The sequence below is a fragment of the Rhodamnia argentea genome, chromosome 9, assembly GCF_020921035.1.
Source record: "Rhodamnia argentea isolate NSW1041297 chromosome 9, ASM2092103v1, whole genome shotgun sequence".
Classification (NCBI taxonomy): domain Eukaryota; kingdom Viridiplantae; phylum Streptophyta; class Magnoliopsida; order Myrtales; family Myrtaceae; genus Rhodamnia; species Rhodamnia argentea.
Window position 1 is genome coordinate 17,241,784 of NC_063158.1, and position 7,480 is coordinate 17,249,263.

At 39.4% G+C, this 7,480-nt stretch overlaps 1 protein-coding gene across 1 annotated transcript in view; it reads left to right on the forward strand.

The window, feature by feature from the left end:
• The first annotated feature begins 7,216 nt into the window (after positions 1-7,216).
• Positions 7,217-7,480, forward strand: part of LOC115755568 (MLO-like protein 1) — a 36,971-nt gene continuing 36,707 nt past the window's right edge. Inside the window, exon 1 of the mRNA XM_048285397.1 lies at positions 7,217-7,243. The gene's annotated coding sequence lies outside the window, so the exon portion shown is untranslated. The remainder of the gene's footprint in view (positions 7,244-7,480) is intronic.

Here is a 7,480-nt window from a genome sequence, read left to right on the forward strand (position 1 = left end):
GACTGGATGCTGAAGATGTCGGAAGGCGATGAAAATAAAGACACTGTGGAGAAGATGAAGAGCATGCTTAAAAGGAACTCCTTGGGAGTCCAGGGGGAAAGATTGAAGCCGCCCTTCCTCTGTGAATTGCGAGGATTTGTTGATGCTCGGGCATTTTTTTCGAGCATCTGCAATTCTTAAGACTTAACATTATCAGTTCACAATTTTTTCGACGCCGAAGCAATAGAAGGGAAATCTGACCGCTCCTTGTAGAATCCTCCAGCCATCGAGGCAAGGCCCCCTCCGATGGCCGCAAGGACCGCCTCGTGCTGTCCAGACAAGGTCGTCGCACCTTAGGACCGTGGAGACGAGGCCACCCTTGAAGGCGGCGAGGGCTCACCTCGCCCACAGCGCTTGAGCAGGGCGAGGCCGTCTCTCGCGACCGTCGAGGTGAGGCCGCCTCGACGGTCCCAAGCAATGTCGCCCAGCCCTCAATGGTGGCCTAGCCGGCCGACAAAACCATGGGAAAAAGAACGGAAAAATCAAAAGAGAAGAAGGAAAGAAAAAATAAAAATAAAAATAAAAAATGTAAATGACAAAATGCTTTTGATCGGGCCCATCTTTGAAACAATGAGAGAATTTTAAGCCTTTATTTGAAATAATATTCATTTCAAATATTTATTTGAAAAAATGAAAGTACTTCAACCCCTAATTTGGAATTTCCCTAATTTGTGGTAGAGTTGCAATATAAAAGTGTGATTATTAAATTCAGATTTGAACGACAAAAGATATTGACTTAATATATTTTTCGATAATTTGCACACACATGTGACGCTACAAAAGAAATCAAAATAAACCAAAATCCGAAAAGGGAAAAGAAAGATAAACACAAAAAATAGAAGTGGGGAGAGATTGGAAGGTGCTCGGCCAAAACGAGGTTTGCCGGCCCCCGTGGGAGTGGCAGCGCCACCACTTGCCACCGCGGAATTGGGCCCTCGCTCATTTGCAATCCTCCCTCAAAATCACCACTGAACATCAAAGTTGAGTCATAAGCTGTGGAAAACTCATTTTGTTGCTCGGAGGATCGTACCTGGCACTCGCACAAACATTGAAGGTTGTAGAATTAGCTTGTGTTGTCTATGGATTAGTGCCCCCAACATTCTAGGGCGCATGGCAACATTTATGCACTAGAAATTAATTTCTAGTCAAAAGTTAATTTTTCTAACTCTGAAGAGAAGTAAATTTTTTTACTTCCTCAAGTGACTCCAAAACTACTTTTGGAGCAAAAGTAAAAAAAATGAAATTGTGTAAACAAACGGATTTCTACTTCATAAATTGCATTACCAAACAAATTTCTACTCCAAAAGTGTTGTCACGTGCACCCTTTTAAAGATACACGATTTATTTCCTCAATGTTTAGCCATTCGACGTCCTTGTCATTGCTCGATGACATAAAATTGAAGGACAAAATCAAAGTTTATGATGATTTCTACTTCATATGTTGCATTACCAAATAGATTTCTACTCCAAAAGTGTTATCACGTGCACCCTTTAAAGATACACGATTTATTTCCTCAGATGTTATAAAATTGAAGGACAAAATCAAAGTTTCTGATGTCTGTGAAGATATTACATCCACCACAGACAATGGTCATTTTACTTCGGAGCAATTCTCCTTCAATTGACTTCTTCGGAGCCAAGTCCTGGACTCCGGTTGGTGATTTTTATGGGGGAGTTTCCAAAAGAGAGTACCAATTCAAACAGCTGAGAAACGGTGAAAGAGCAGAGAATTGTTGAAGTTTGTTTGCAAAACAAATAATAAAGTACCTTTACTTCATCTCACATAGGAAATAAGCAAGTGGGCTTACAACCCACCAGCCGATGCGCTAATAATTGCGAATAATATTTGGCACTAATCAACAATAACCTCCAAAAAAGTGTGTTCGAATTTACAAATTAACCGAATGTCGAATTGAAGAATTATGTTCGAATATTATAGTTTTTCGGACCGAAGAATTGTGTTCTCTTTGCTCATTTATATAGTATATTTTGTTCATCATTCTTGGAAATTCAACTTCCAAATTTCATTTTTTTCTCAAAGAAATACAGCGAGCAGGGGCAGTAGCGTATGCAGTAGCACTAGAGATACACATTCGTGGCAACATAGGGTAGAAAGTCCCATAGGAGGTGAAGCTCTTTGTCGAATTTTGCAAACACTCGAGTAGTAGCACTGGCATTCACATATGATTGCTCATTACTGAAGACAGGGTAGAAAATCTACACGGTAGGCAAAGTTCTTTGTCAAATTTCGTGAACGCCGTAGATAAAGAGCATTCTCCAGAAAGTGGACAAGGGTAGGCGGAAAGGAAAAACATTGTATCCTTGTGCCTAAGGATAAATGTATCCATTCCATTATTCATTTCTGCTAAATTTAACATGGTATCAAAGTCAGTGTTATCCCTTTTCGTGAATATGCATCCACCCCTCATTAGTCAAATTCCATCGTGCTCGCACGTAATCCGGCTTGCACGTGAGAGAGTATGTTAAAGTTGTTGTTCCACATTTCTTAACTATGGGGCCTATATGCTCTTTGTATTCATGTGGTCTTCCTTCATGTATCCTCCCGTGGGATCGTAGTCCACAAGTATGTAGCAGCTACGAGTTATTATGATGAGTTCGGTTCCTTAATTATTGTTGTCCACATTTTGCGGGAACCATCATATTATCGTATGGCCGTACGTCATATCGAATGGAGTGACACTATGTCTAAAGAGTTGTTTGCTCTTGAGTGCATTGGTACGTCGGATCTTATGCCTCTTCCACTAGGTAAATCCTTAATCTCTTGTCATTGGATCTACAAAATCAAGACTCGCTACGATGGTAATATTGAGCGCTATAAAGCGCATCCCGTTGCATGTGATTTTGAATAGGAGTATGGGATTGATTATGAGGAGACCTTTGCTCCTATTGCCATGGCTTTCGTGTGCACTCTTCTTGCATAGCCTATGTTCGTAATTGGCCTCTCTTTTAGCTTGATGTGAAAAATGATTTTCTTCATGGGGCCCTTTAGGAGGAATTTTATATGCAGCCATCTCCTAGTCTTGCTCATTCTCCCGGTCGGGGTTGCCGTCTTCATTGGGCCCTTTATGGTCTCAAACAAGCTCCTCGAGCTTGATTTGAGCATTTTGCAAATGTTGTTCGATCAAATGATTTTGTTTAGAGTGAAAATGATCATGCTATGTTTAGTCACACTTCTCCTGCTGATTGTACTATTTTACTACTCTATATTGATGATATGACTATTTTTGGGGATGACTCTGCTTATTTGTTTATATTAAGTAACATCTTCACCGTAAGTTTGATATGAAGGACTTGGGTTTCTTATACTATTTTCTTGGTATTGAGGTTGCTCACGATCGACGTGGTATTTTTCTCTCCCAGTAGAAGTGCATCGCCAACATTCTCGCTCATGCCGAGTGGTCTAACACTTGTACTACGGCTACTCTCGTTGAACTTCATTTCCAACTTTGTATGGATGATGGTGAACATTTATCTGATATCACTCGCTATCGAGCTTTTGTTGGCAGCCTTGTCTATCTTACGATCACTCGTCTTGATATCACCTATGCTGTTCATCTTGTTAGTCGGTTTGTAGCGACTTGCCACACAGTTCATTATGCTACCATGCTCCAAATTTTGGGATATCTTCGTGGTACTCTAACACGTTTTGTTTTTCTCCCATCGACTTCCTCACTTGTTCTTCATGCTTACTATGATGCTGGATGGGCGGCGGATGTTATTGACCACAAGTCCATCACGGGATTTTGTGTCTTTTTAGGTGATTCTATCAATTTCTTGGTGTACCAAGAAGCATCATGTCGTGTTTTGCTCATCTACTAAGTCCGAGTATTGTATTATGGCCGACACTACAATTGAGATTATTTGGCTTCACTGTCTCCTTGCTAATCCGGGTGTTGCCTCCCCTTCTCCTATTCCTCTTCATTCTAACAACAAGAGTGATATTCACATTGCTACAAATCCGGTCTTTTATGAGCGTACCATGCACATCGACATCGATTATCACATCACACGTCATCGGCTCCAAGCACGCATCATTTCTCTTCCTTTTGTGGCCTTTTGCAGCCCTGTTTGTCGACTTCTTCACCAAATCTCTTACATCATAACGATTTGCTGCTCTTCTTTCCAAGCTCTCGTTGGTTGACCCACCTTGAGTTTGAAGGGGTGTTAGATATATTGTATATGTTAGGGTTAGGATTTTTTCCTTTATTATAGGTATTTACGCTTACACCATTCCTTGTATTTATGTTTATATTGGTCTTGTGCCTAATGATAAATGTATCCATTCCATTATCTATTTCTCCAAAACTAACAGTTGCATCTGAAGCGGCTTTTGAAAAAGGTTCATCTTGAAAAGAAGTACCTCAGATGTATTGTGGGTGCTGCAGCTGGAGATATAGACCGCACTCTTCAACTGCTTTAAGCTGATATGAAGAAGCTAGAAATGCATTGGGTGGAGTTCCTGCTGGAGAGGGAAGAGCTGAGTGAAGCTGAAGTTGCTTTCGCTAATGATATAAATGCTTCTAGAGCTCTAACCATACCGACAATGTACTAATTTAGTGCAATTTGGGACATGGAAGACAGGCATCGGCTAAAGAGATGGTTGTGTTTACACAAAAAATTTACCAAGTCATCGATACATGGTCGTGACAGCGAGTATCGCTAGGCATGTGACTAATCGTTGATAATGAAGGTGATATCGGTGCTTACGCTAATCGATAATCAATTGTCGACCTACTGTCAATAACGACAATGGATGATCAAAGATAATCAGTAAGTCAACATATTATTTAGAAGAAAGTAGACACGATCATATACGGTTACTAAGGGACAAAGTGATTACATCGTGGGGCACAAAGAGACTTTTTGGAGAAGCAGCCACTTAGGAACAAGATCATGGCATCGTGACAACATGAGCACTCGATTTTTGGAGAAGGAGAAACACGGTTTCAACCGTTGGAAACCACTCATGCATTGTGCTTTTATTTTTAACACGTACTGTGTTGTCTCTTAAATTGTGACGTGTTTCTTAGCTATAGCTTCCAAATCCATGTCGCTGATTAAATTCCAGTACGTATTTATTCTAGATGTTATGTCGTCGATTAGATTCTGGGGCAATATCTTACCGTTTTTAGGCTTTGTTGTTAATTAAATTCCAGCATAATTTGTTTTACGTCAATTTTGCTGTGAAGTTGTTATTTTTCAGGCCTTATCGTCGATTAAATTCCAAGTCGGTTTGTATCTGTATAAATCTACTGAAATTTACGTTGTTGATTTCATTGTAGGGCCCCAAAGCCCCTTGGGAAAATTGAAGGTGTTTGGCAACTATTTCCAAGGAGCTTTGGGATTACAATTGGCCTTAGGAAGACTGAAAGCTCAATGTTGATAGGGACTACCATTGTACTTTTAGTATTTTCGAAATATTGAAGGCTCCAATGGAAATTAATTAATTGCTTATTTTGCCCTCAAAACCTTACTAAAAATCAATTTTACTCCTTTTAAAAAAGTGAACCCTAATCTATTGTTCATCTTCTTGAGCGAGGGTGGTCGACGAGGCTAGATTTTGTTGGCCAGGTCGCGCGACCAAGGCGACCGTCATGTGGTTGCGCGATCTCAGGCCTCGTTGCTTAGGGTCGCGTGACCCTCGCGGGGGTTCACACGACCCCGGGTGGCCTTGGTCAATGGCTATCGGCGCTAGATCAAGCTCGCGGGCGGCTTGAGCCTTTCGATGGAGCCGATGAAGGGTTTGATTTTTTTTAATAAAAAGTTCGGAATAAGAAATAATGCACTCAAAGCCCTCTCTCTATTTTTTTTCTTTGGGCCAAACACTTCTTAACTCAAAGTTATTTTTCAAAGGACTTGTTACCAAATGCCGTGTATATTTCCCAAAGCCCCTTAGGCTAAATGTATTTACATTTTTCTAAAGCTTATTTCCAAAGCGGAACCAAACGAAACCTTAGGATTACAAAATGTCAAAGTTACCTCTGAAGAAGGCATTGTTGCGTTGGTGTTTAAAATATACTAAGCTAAATTATAAATGCTAATGGAGTAATATATATCGCAAAATACCTAATGATATGTATTAAAAAGAGAGAAAATGTAGTTATTAAAGTTAAAAGTTCTTGTTCAACAAATCTTCCGGGCAAAAGAGTAGCATTTTAGATTAGGTAAACAAGTTATACAAAGGAATAAATGGATATCCTAAAAAATTCATCCAAGATCCCGGATCACCCTATGCTATTCCCAATCCACTCATTTTAACATATATAGAATAAACAAGCCTAATTCTCTTTCAAGAATTTCTAGGCGACACTTAGTTCACGATGTACAAAGATATTCTATTAGACTTTATAATGGCAAGTTAGTTATCGGCAAACATCTTATATACGATTGATCAATTTTCTACTTCTTATATAAGCTTATTTTCTTTTTTTTAGATAATGACACAAATGGTCTACGAACTTTGATATAATGTGCAATGTAATCCCTTAACTTTTAATTCGTCTAATGTGATCCGGGAATTTTAGCCCAATGTGCAATATCGTTACGGCCTTTTATTTGTTCAATACGATATCTGAACTTTTGGTAAATGTTGAAACTAGTCATTGGACCATATAAAACTATAAAATGTCACCATTCCATTAATTTAAATTGAGGGACAAATCGAACATTTCTTTAAACATGTATCAAAAGTTCAATGATATGGACATTATTACGTATTGGATTAAAGTTCGGGGATCACATTATACATCGAGTCAAAGTTTAAGAATCATTTATGTCGTTTTTTCTATTCTTTCTTTATAAATAACCCGTGTTCGGAATATTTAATTAAAAAAAAAGCCATCTGGGATCGAAGAAGAATTTGATGTCATTTTAAAAAAATTTTGAGTGAAATATTCACACCATTAATCCCAGTTGTATAGTAAATTATTACCAAGTACGAGGGAACATATAAGTACGAGCCCTATGAAAAAGATCATGTTCTGATGCAAAGAAATTTTGTGCCATGAAAATATTTGCTCGGATAATTTCAGGGTTAATTAAAAAAAAAAGAACAATTGCATTTATTGTCTTTTTCTATTTTTTTTTTGGGTCGAATTTGCCCTTTTTGGTTTGAAAAATACACGCAAAAGAAAAATTTAATTTGGGAGCTTATATTATCAGGTGCGGAGAGAGGGAGAGAGAGCTTCGACGACGACGACGACGAAGAAGAGACAGAGGAGAGAAGGTGCCTTCATCCTTTGCCCTAACCGTCGCCATTTTCAGTCTCAAAGGTAGGTGCTCGCGGATCCGTAATTCCCTTTCTCCTTCCGCTTCCCTCCATTGAAGATCCCACCCACCCAGCCGCTTCACTTCACTTCCCCCCTCGCCGAATTTCCAACCGAATTGCCTCCCCTTCGGAGACCCCAGTTGCGCTTTGGCC